General features: G+C 41.2%; 1 pseudogene; it reads left to right on the top strand.

Annotated features, from left to right (window-relative positions):
- Positions 1-474: 474 nt before the first annotated feature.
- On the top strand, positions 475-2,229 carry LOC116083515 (annotated as a pseudogene).
- The last annotated feature ends 9,643 nt before the right edge of the window (positions 2,230-11,872 follow it).

An 11,872-nucleotide genomic window follows, 5' to 3' on the forward strand; every position in this document is an offset into this window, starting at 1 on the left:
AGTAAGCTAAATAAACCTTTTCCTCCCCAACTTGCTTCTTGGTCATGATGTTTGTGCAGGAATAGAAACCCTGACTAAGACACCGAAGTCAAACTTCTCCTCTTGGACCTTCCTCCTTCCTACCCACCCATACTCCAAACTCCTGTAGGTCCAGCTGGAAGACCCCCTGGCACCATAGGCTGCTGATCCTTTGGCCCCACCAGAGGAGGAGAGAAGTGCAGAGGCTTCATCCTTGGAATTGGAGGGACATGCCCATGGGACCTGAAGCAAGAGAGGAACGGTCCCTGACCAGATCAACATTTTGCCCCTCAGGGCCTATGGCCCTCCCGATGAGCAGGGCCACCAGCCCCTGCAGTACTGGCCATTCTCAGAGGCTGATTTGTATAACTAGAAGACCCACAACCCATCCTTCTCTGAAAACCCTCAGAGCCTGACTCATTGAATCTCTCCTTTTTTCCCATGAGGCTACCTGGGATGCTACGCTCCCTCCTACTGGTGGATATTGATGAGGGTTTTCCTCTGACCAGACTAGATTGGGACTTCAACATGCCTGAAGGTAGAGAGTACCTGAAAGTTTTCCACAAGGCTCTTGTGGCAGGTCTCAAAGAGGGCAGCAAGACACCCCACTAATTTGGCTAAGGTAAGAGAGGTGATCCAGGGGACAAATGAGTCTTCCTCAGCTTTCTTAGAGAGGCTCATGGAGGCTTTCTGCCAGTTCACTACTTGTGATCCCAACAGTGAAGAACATAAGGTTCCTGTTACAGTTGCTTTTCATCAATCTGTCAAGCCAAGATATCAGGAAGAAGTTGCAGAAACTAGATGGGTTACAAGATAAATCTTTGAGAGAGTTAGTGCAGGTGGATGGGAAAGTATTTTATAACTCGGAGACAAAAGAAGAGAAGGAAGATAAGAAATAGAAAGAATAGGAAACTAGAGAATTAAAAAGAAAAAAGAGACAGAAAAGGAATCTTCACAGAATCTTGGCCTCAGTAGTTAGAGAAACAAGAGAACCTAGTAAGAGAGTATCTGGCAACTGAAGAGAACCCCTGGCCAAGGATCAATGTGCTTACTGTAAAGAGAAGGGGCATTGGTTGAGAGATTACCCCAAAAAGAAGAAAAAGGGGCCCTATGTCTCAGACAGAAAGACAGTGGGGCCTATAGAACTGGCCATTCAAGAAAACAGTGACAATGAATAGAGGGGACAGGGTTCAGATTCCCTTCCCCGAACCCAGGGTAACCCCTTACTGTGGAAGGGAAACCCACACAGTTTCTGGTGGACACAGGGGCAGAATATTCAGTCCTCCTACAATTGGATGGGCCAATTTCCAAAAAGAAGTTCTGGGTCCAGGGGGCCACTGGAAACAAACGATACTCATGGATTACTCAAAGAACAGTGGACCTAGGTGTGGGCTGGGTATCCTACTCGTTCATTGTCAGCCCAGAGTGCCCTTGCCCCTTGTTAGGGAGAGACCTTCTCACTAAGATGGGAGCACAGATCCATTTCCTCCCAGAAGGACCTCAGGTCAGAGGCTGACAGGCAGAGCCCATCCAGGTGTTGACTATGAAACTAGAAGATGAGTATCAACTCTTTGAGAATAAGGATTGCAGGCCTGAAGATGTAGATTGGTGGTTACAGAACTTCCTACAGGCTTGGGCTAAGACAGCAGGAATGGGGAAAGCTAAGAAGCAGCCTCCTGTCCATGTAGAGCTAAAAAGGCCCAGGTCAGCCCAGCAACCATTTGCCAGTATCCTATGTCCAAAGAAGCCCAAGATGGGATCCGGCCCCACATCCTATGCTTCCTCCAACTGGGGATCCTGCGGAGATGCCAGTCCACATGGAATACTCCCCTCCTCCCAGTATGAAAGCCAGGGTCTAATGACTATTGACCTGTCCAGGACCTCAGGGAAGTAAACAAATGGGTGTCCGACCTCTACTCTATGGTCCTAACCCATATAACCTTTTGAGCTCCTTGCCTCCCTCTAGGATTTGGTATACTGTACTGGACCTCAAAAATGCCTTCTTCTGCCTATCACTGGCCCCTAAGAACCAAGAATACTTTGCTTTTGAATGGAAAGACCCCATTCAAAAGCCTGTCAGGTATAACAGGCCAGCTCACATGGACCCGCTTGCCTCGGGGTTTCAAGAACTCCCCCACTATTTTCGATGATTCCCTACATCAAGATCTAGTTGCCTTCCAAACATGCAATCCCCAGATAATTCTTTTGTAATATGTAGATGACCTTCTTTTAGCTGCATCCCGAAAGGAACTGTGTTTGGAAGGGACCAAACATCTACTCATGGAACTGGGAGAGTTAGGCTATGGTGCCTCAGCCAAGAAAGCCCAGATATGCCACCAAAAGATCATTTACCTGGTATTTACTCAGGGAGGGAAGAGATGGCTATCAGATGCCAGAAAACAAAACTGTGTTTCACATTCCACCGCCCACAAGTCAGAATCAGGTTAGCGAGTTCCTGGGCACAGCAGGTTTCTGTCCACTGTGGATGTCTGGGTTCGACAAGATGGTGGCCCCTCTCTATCCTCTCACCAAGAATAGGCAGCTGTTTATGTGGGGGGAAAGAGAGCAGGAAGCTTTTGACACCATCAAAATGGCCCTCATGTCAGCCCCTGCCCTGGGTCTCCCTGATGTGACTAAACCATTCCATCTGTATGTGGCAGAGAACAAGGGCTTGGCAAAAGGGGTCCTAACCCAAAAACTGAGACCATGGCGTACTTCTCAAAAAGGTTAGACTCTGTGACCTCCAGGTGGCCTGCCTGTCTGAGGGTCGTTGCTGCAGTTGCAGTGTTGGTTAAAGTCGCTGATAAATTGACTCTGGGACAAGATCTGGTATTATCGACTCCATATGCCCTAGAGAGTGTGGTCAGCCAGCCCCCCAGTGATGGCTCACCAACACCTGAATGACCCATTATCAGACTTTACTACTCAATTCTGACAGGATCACATTTGTGCCCCCCATGGGCCTAAATCCAGCCACCCTTCTCCCAGACCCTGATCTTGAACCTCCTATTCATGACTGTCAGCAAGTGCTCGCTGAGGCACATGACTGGCACAAAGACCTGTCTGACTGACCCTTGGCCAATGCAGAAAAGACTTGGTTCACGGATGAGAGCAGTTACTTAGAAAAGGGACAGAGGAGAGCAGGCACATCTGTGATGGATGGACAATAGGTTGTATGGGCACAAACTCTGCCAGAGGGAACCTCTGCTCAGAAAGCCAACCTCATTGCCCTCACAAAATCTCTTGAGCTAGGAGAAGACAAAAGGTCAACATCTACACAGATAACAGATCTGCCTTCACTATGGCCCATGTCCATGGCGCCATCTACCAGCAGTGTGGATTACTGACCTCCAGAGGAAAAGAAATCAAGAACAAACCTGAGATTCTGGTGCTGCTAGAAGCCTTATACAAACCAGCAAAAGTGAGTATTATTCACTGTCTGGGCCACCAAAAGGGTGATTCCTTAATAGCTCGAGGGAATTATTTAGCAGATCAAGAAGCTAAGGTGGCAGCCTCTAGAGCGGCCAAAGTGATGGTGGCCAGAGAGTCCAAATTGCCTGAGGGTTTTTAAGTTCCAGTACACCACTGAAGACCTGGCGGTCATCTCAAAGGACCCTGAAAATCATTTTGATCAAAGAAAGGGGGTCTAGGTCACCCCATCAGGTAAAAGAATACTACCATGAGAACAGAGAACAGGCAAATGCACCAATGGACTCATCTAGGGGTAAGCAAGTTAAGACAAACTGCCTTGAGGTCTAAGTATCATATTCCAGGACTAAAACACCTGGTAGAGCAGGTGGTTCACAACTGTATACCTTGTCAGAAGGTGAATGTTTGCAGGAACAAGACTCACCCTGGTAAATAGTACCTAGGGGACTGGCCAGGAGTCTACTGGGAAGCAAACTTCACAGAAATAAAAACATGCAAGTATGGCTAAAATATCTTCTAGTTTTCATAGATACCTTCTTAGAATGGGTAGAAACTTTCCCAACCAAGCAAGAAACTACAAAGGTAGTAGTCAAGAATATATTAGAAGAAAATTTCCCCCGATTTGGAGTGCCCAAGGTAATTGGATCTGATAATGGCCAGGCCTTCGTTGCCAAGGTAAGTCAGGGAGTGGCCAAATATTTGGAGATTGATTGGAAACTTCATTGCATTTATAGACCTCAGAGCCCAGGACAGGTAGAGAGGGCTAACAGAACTCTAAAAGAGGCCTCGGCAAAATTGACCGTAGAGACTGGTGCAAATTGGGTGATGCTCCTTCTTCTGGCCCTGTTCAGGGTTGGAAATACCCCTTCCCACTTCAGTTTGACAGCCTTTGAGATCCTGTATGGAACCCCAGCACCCTTAACTCTACTAGGGGACATTATTGAGCCAACCTGTCATAGTAATAATGACTTTTATGCCACATTGAAAAAGGCTGCAGGTGGTACAGAAAGAAGTTTGGTCACAGCTGGCAGCTGCCTATGAGTCGGGGCCCCCTGAGACATCACATCAGTTCCATGTCAGAGACGCAGTCTATGTACAACACAGCACTGAGCCCAGACACTTGAGCCTCGCTGGAAAGGACTGGACCTTATCCTGCTAACCACCCCAACTGCAGTGAATGTAGACGGGCTTATACCAAAGATCCACTCATCACACGTTAAACCTGCCCCCACCAGACTTGGAGCTACTCCCTTGGAGGACACAGACTACTGATACCCAGCTGAAGGTCAAGATAGTTAAAAATAGGACTCCCATTGGTCATGACTGTAACTTAGTTCCCTTCCCTTTATTCCATCTGGTGCCAGTCCTCACCAGCCATGTAACCTGACTTGGATGGTAATTACTGGACACAGGGACATAATATGGAGCAGGTCTAAAGTCACTATGCCCAGGCCTGTGGTGGCCTGACATGTTCCCTGATGTCTGCAAACTGGCCTTTGGGGCTCCAGCTAACTGGGATATAGAGGGGTATTACAGGGCCTGCTTCCAAAGTACCCTCTCCCCATGGCCAGCAATGGGCTAGACCCACTCAGGGGATGCGGACATCTGAGTCAGAGAAGTCAACTCCATACCCTGACTTTTTATGTTTGCCCTGGACTCCACCAAAAGCATTCCCTTAACCCAACATGTGGAGGTCGAGATCATTTTTTTCTGTAAAAATTGGGGCTGTGGAACTTCAGGTGATACATACTGGAAGCTGTCTTCCAGTTGGGACTATATAAAGGTGGCTGCAAACTATAGCCATCATGAGGCAGGAAAGGCAGGATGGACATGGTGTCACCCATTCCATATTACTTTTACAGGGCCAGGAAAGCAGGCAATTGGGTGGACAACTGGTTAAAAGTGGGGACTTAGGTTTTATAAGGAAAAATATGATGATGAGCTGATATTTACCATTAAGCTTAAGATAGAAACCCCTTATACTCTGCTAGGCCCAAATTCAGCCTTGAGCCCTCCCTGTCTGCCTCTAGATCTTCCATGGTCCCCTCCCAGATTTTACCTAAAACAGGAACAACCACACCAACTGCTGCGTTAGGGACCATCATACTCTCTCTAGAGGTCGTACATGCACAGCCTCCAGAATCTGATCTAGGTGTCAACCCTATCCTTAATATGCTAACTAGTGCCTTCAGAGTACTCAATGCTATGAACCCTGAGATGACTAGAAAGTGTTGGCTATGTTGTGATGTGGCACCCCCTTACTATAAAGGTATTGCATGTGTTGGTGTGCCTACAATTTCTTTAGAAGCCTCCCATTGCAGGTGGAACCATCAAGTCTACCTGACCTTGTCAACTCTTACTGGAAAAGGCCTTTGTGTGGGTCATGTCCAAGAAACCCATCAACATCTATGTAATGTTTCACACCCTCTGATAAAGAATCCAACCTGATACCTCCTCCTGCCCTTAGACAGCTGGTGGGCCTGTGCCTCAGGGATTATAACCTGCATAAGTTTAGAGATTCTAAATAACAAGCATGACTTCTGTGTTTTGGTCCAGATAGTGCCTAGACTTCTGTACTACCCCTACAAAGATGTACTGAATTACTGATACCCTGATGCTGGAAACTTAATAAGACACAAAAGAGAATTGGGGATTACCCTGGCAGTTGTTTTGGGGTTGGGCTTAGGAGCTGCAGGGGCAGCCAGGGGATCAGCCACTATGGCCTTACAACATAAGGCATATGGAGAGCTGAGAGCTGCCATTGATTTAGATATAAAGAAAATAGAAAAGACCTTGACTGACCTCCAAGAATCCCTGACCTCCCTCTCAGAGGTGGTCCTTCAGAATAGAAGAGGATTAGACCTGCTATTCCTTAAAGAAGAATGTCTGTGTACCACACCAAAAGAAGAGTGTTGTTTTTATATAGATCACTCAGGAAGAGTCAAAGAAAATTTAGCTAAGATTAGAGAAGGTTTAGAACAAAGAAAAAGAGAAAGCTCAAGGCAAGAACTGGTTTGAAGCCTGGTTTAATTCCTCCCCTTGGTTCACAAATTTAGTCTCTACACTTGTAGGATCACTAATTATACTCCTATTATTACTTACCTTTGGCCCCTGCATTCTAAATTGTTTAGTTGCCTTCATTAGAGAGTGTGTCAGTACCGTACAGATTATGATGTTGAGACAGTGATATCAAGAAGTGAACCAAGATGAGTTACAGCAGTAGAGTACATAATCTCAAGATTGAGATATTTCCAAGAAAGAGGGGGAAATGTAAGAACTGAGTGAACAGGGACACCTCATAAAAATACCTAGGAGGTAGGAATGTCCATTAAGCCTAAAGACAGAGAGCTTCAGAAGAGTTTACTTATCAAACACCCATCCCGAGGAGATGTTCTAATTGCAGGGAGTAATGCCTTGTTCCAGGAAACATCCCCAGGAGGGGGTGGATTTCCCCCTACCCCTTCTACATGCAACAGATATCTCCTCCTCTCCTGGTGGACAAAGGTCAATGGAAACAAAGAACAATGGGAAAGATAATCAACCCACATTGTAAGTCGTAAAACTCTGTTTTGAAAAGGTATAAAGAGTATGAGCTTTTGTTCCCTCAGGGTCGCCTTTGCCTGAAAGCGAGATGACTCTAGTATGCTGGATTAATAAAAAAACCTCTTGCTAATTGCATCAATCTCTATTTCTGTGTCTTTGTTAGTGGGATTCCACTCCAAATATCTGAGGACAGTGATGGTGTACTTACATACATAAAATAAATAAAATCTTAAAAAAAAAAGGAATGCCAGGATACTGAGCCAGGAGTGGGTACATGGATGGGGGAACACCCTCATAGAAACAGTGCATATGGGGGAGAGGACAGGGGGGTTGTGGAGAGGAAAATGGGAAGGGGGATAACATTTGAAATGCAAATAAATAAAATAACCCATTTATAAAAAAAAAGAAAAAGAAAGAAATGACTTAATGATCCATGTAAAACACACAATGAAAAACTTGATAAGCACACTTGACCAAGCTGAAAAATATCGAGGAGAGAAGGTAAATTTTAGGAAATAATGAATTCATACATTGAAAAGTGAAATATAAAAAGACAGTCACAATTCTTAATGTTGGAAAATGATAAAAAATAGACCATATCCAGGAATTCAAGGAGCAGATCTATGATTAAAACTAAAGACATAGAAAATATAATCAACTAAGGTTTAACAGAAAATTATAGGGACACTGGTGAACATTCAAGCACAAGAAGCATTTTAGACCCCAAGCAGATATGTTCAAATTATAACCTTGATATGACACATTATAGCCATAATAAAAATGCTGGAACACAAAGAAGGAGTTTTAATTGTTCTAAGAGTAAGATGACAACTCACAAAGACAAGCTTTTAAGAATAACTTCAGAGACCCTAAAATGCAGCATAGTGTGGGACAATGTAGCCAAAAGGCTAAAATTTAATAATTGCCAACCAAGACATCTGTCCCATACCAAGATTTGTTTTAATGGGTGGAAAGATAAAAACATTTTCAGATTCTAAGCATAAAGTTAAGCAATTCCTAACCACCAAGTTAGCCCCATAGGAGACACCTAGGATACCCCACATTGTATCCTAAATAATTCACATTGAGGAGAAAATATGGAAGTCTCTATAGGACAGGAAGGATTACATTTCATAAGAGGAAAAAAATGATTGAATGTGATCCAGAAGGAGAAAACAATCATATCCAATTCTTCAAATAATCAAGCATCAAATATGATGAGAGAGAAAGAAAAAAAAAACTATATAATAATCTAGTCAACCAGAAAAGCAATCAGTAAGATTACAGCAAATCTCTTTCAGTCAGAACTGGATATGTAAATGATCTTCACTGTCCAATTAAAACATGAAGACTAGCCAAATGGCTTAGAAAAGATGATCTAATGATGTCTGTAAGAAACAAGTTTCAGTATCACAGAGAGATGGGGGAAATGAATGGAAGGAAATATAACAAGCATTTGAAAGCACAAAACAAGTTGTCATAGTGATCCTTATGTTTGATAAAGTAGATTTCAAACCAAAGTTAGAAGATATAAAGCAGGCCTGTATATACTAATAAAGGAAACAGCTTATAAAGGATATCTGTGGTGGTTTGAATGGAAATGGCCCACTGCCAATCATTCAGCTAAGTAAAAAAAAAAGTCTAAACTTTTAATTTTGCTTATAGAGTATTCTGAAAATTCATCACTTGTCTCTTATGAATATATTTTTCTTTTTTAAAAAATCTCATCTGTATGAAATACTATGTTTTTCAATCCAATAATTTTCTGCAGAAGAATTCTTCCCAAATTTTACTTTGAATATTCAAGCTATATATTAATACAACCTTCCCAAGAAACATTCATTTGTGTCCTCCTTTCCATAGGTAAGCTAATCATAATATTATAAAAGGATTAAAACTATATCTAAAGCTCCTTCTAAGAAAATTTAGGCCAGATGGTGGTAGTGCATGCTTTTAATCCCAGCACTTGGGAGGCAGAGGCAGGCAGATTTCTGAGTTTGAGGCCAGCCTGGTCTACAGAGTTCCAGGACAGCCAGGGCTACACAGAGAAACCCTGTCTCGAAGAAACCAAAAAAAAAAAAAAAAGAAAGAAAATTTAGTAGTCCATTCTCTCTAATAACAAAAGATCATGTGACCTCTTTGAAAAATCATCATTCTTTCTGTTTTCATTCAACCTCAATGCAAAACACAGAATTAAAACACAGCAATACCACTTCAGGGAAATGTTAGCATATCATGTGGGCTCAAAACATTCCTTTCCTTTGGAAGGCGTGTTGGAAAAGGAACTCACTAAGCAGCATTGATCAAATTAGCAAGAGAGAGTAAAACATTATTAATTCACTTGTTAATAATTGAATAGAAATCCATCTTCCTAGCCCTGCTTATTTCTGGTAGAAAAAAAAAAAACTTCTTCTGATAAATGACATGTTTCATTTTCTTTGAGAGCTGTGACTACTCAGTGCCCCCTTATAAGCCAAAGCCTGCCATTTCACAGGAGCACCTCAGCAGCCCTCTTTATATTCTGTGTCTTTTCAGAATTGATGGGACCAATAAGTACACTTAATAGCTCTGGGGTTGCCTACATTGTCTTTGAAGATAAGGAGTTGCACTGAGTCAGAGTTTATATCTGCAAATGGAAGGACCACTTTTACCATGCATTAGAAACAAAGAAATGGAATGAAGGAAAATGAATAGAGATGGAGGAGTGCATATTTTTTGTCATATTAATAGACAAATAGGAGGAAATGACAACAGATTGAAACAAACGTCCAGTGAACTGCAAAGGTAGTAGATCATGTGAGTCCTGGTAATGACAAATTGAGAGCAAAAGGCTCAAGAAAGATATAGCTGAGTGGGAGTAGGATATTTGCATACATGTATAAGACTAGCAGCTTAAATCTCAGTAGAGTAGAATACAGACAAAAGTCCAAAGACTCCCAAGATGTTCTCTAGCTATCTGCCTTTAGCTTGCCTAATCAAATAGCATTCTAAATATAATCTCAAGGTTTTGTTTTGTTTTATTAATATTACTTTGAAGTTGATGTTTACTATGTAAAACTATGGGATCTCTATGAGCTGAATTCATCTTTGCCAGAATGTGCTATTGCCTAATGAACCAAATTCTTACCCTCACCTAATGTCTGTGCCACCCTCCAAGCAGAACCATTGTTCACTGAAACAGTTGGTGAATGACTTTATGGATAGACTGTCTTAATACATACACCATTTCTTAAATGAATGTAACCTGTTCTCTGTGGGCTGAGAATGAAGTCACTCACTCAAGTCAAATAGCTTTGACCATAGCAGGAAGTCTGTAACCAAAAATTGAGCCTAAAATTCATTTCTTGGTGCAGCAGAACTAACAACTCTCAGCTTAGCTACAATGGAGGTAAAATTCTTTGGTGATGTGAGGGTCATTGAAATACAGCCTTATTACAATGAAACCCAATGTCTAAAAATTGTTCTTATTTTGGGCTTGTACCACAGTAAGAGCCAAGTTTTTAAGCTCTACTAAATAGAAAACAAACAAACAAAAAGACTTTATATATTCATGTTCATCTAAGAAAATACTAGTAGACAAGTATTATTTTTAAGTATACAGCTAATATGTTTGGGTTATTTAAAATTTATATTGAGAAAAATGTATTTTCACTATTGCTGTAGATGAGCATCTACATAAGACTGTTAAATTGATTGTTGTTTTATATCAAACAACTTTTATAATACTTATTTTAATTGTTATAATAGTTTATAAATTTTAAGGAATATGACAAAAAAGATATTGTAGGTATTGAAGGGGGGATCTATGGGAGGAGCTGTGGTACAAAAGGGGAACAAGAATGTGATTCAATTCTATTTAATTAAAATATGTTTTTAAATGTTAACAAATTCAGATAAATTGAAATCATGTAACTTTTCTCATCATAATGCAATAAAAGTTTAAACAAAAAAGAAAAAAAAGAATGTGCTATTGCTTAACTACTGTTTTCTTAGGAAGAAACAGTTATAGAATTTTGTACAAGGTCTTTTCTTAAAAACTAAGACTACTTTAAGTTCAACATTCAAGTAGCCAATATGAAAACTGTCAGCTACTGTATATTCTAATTATGCATCATAGGTTTTGAATTAAAACCATAAGATGATTTCAGGAACTCACTCCACATGTTACAATACAGATAGAACTCAAGCTTTATTGATCACTTGAAATCCATTTCTTTACCCTAGCAGCTATGTCAGTGATACTTGGCTTCTCTTCAAATCAATGTATGTTGGAAGTTAACGTCCAGTCACTATAAATGGACTTAGTATTGCTTTCTTCTAAGGCAAGGCATGACTATCCTGATAAAAAGTTCCTGGTGTTGAAAGTTAGGAGATAGATTGACAGTATAAATTTCAAGTAATGTGTAACCTTATTCTTGAAGAGAATCAGACATCAGACATACGCCATTTCGGTTTTGTAAGTTGTCTCATCTTTAAGTAGAATGTTTATTTTTGAACTTAAATTTTTAAAATATACAATCAAGAAGGTTATTTATGTTTCTCAAAAAGATCAGGGAAGAAATGAATATGTTTTATTTGTTTAATTGAATACCAGGATAACCTAACCAACAACACAGCTTTGCATTACTCTGGGAATTCTTATGCTACTTTGACTGCCGTCCAGTTACCTGTCATGCTCCTATCAAGGAGCTTCAGCTCCTACTGAGTTCTGACCCACAGCAGAAAATGATGACAGTACTGTATATGTGTCCACAAATTTATTTACCAGAGAAGAAATAGAATTACATCCTTTGGCCATTTTTTGTACAAGAGAGTTTATTTGTTAAGTGACCATATAACACTTAGATCTTTTTTTTTTTTTATTAGATATTTTCTTTATTTA

The sequence above is a fragment of the Mastomys coucha genome, unplaced genomic scaffold, assembly GCF_008632895.1.
Source record: "Mastomys coucha isolate ucsf_1 unplaced genomic scaffold, UCSF_Mcou_1 pScaffold12, whole genome shotgun sequence".
Taxonomy (NCBI): Eukaryota; Metazoa; Chordata; class Mammalia; order Rodentia; family Muridae; genus Mastomys; species Mastomys coucha.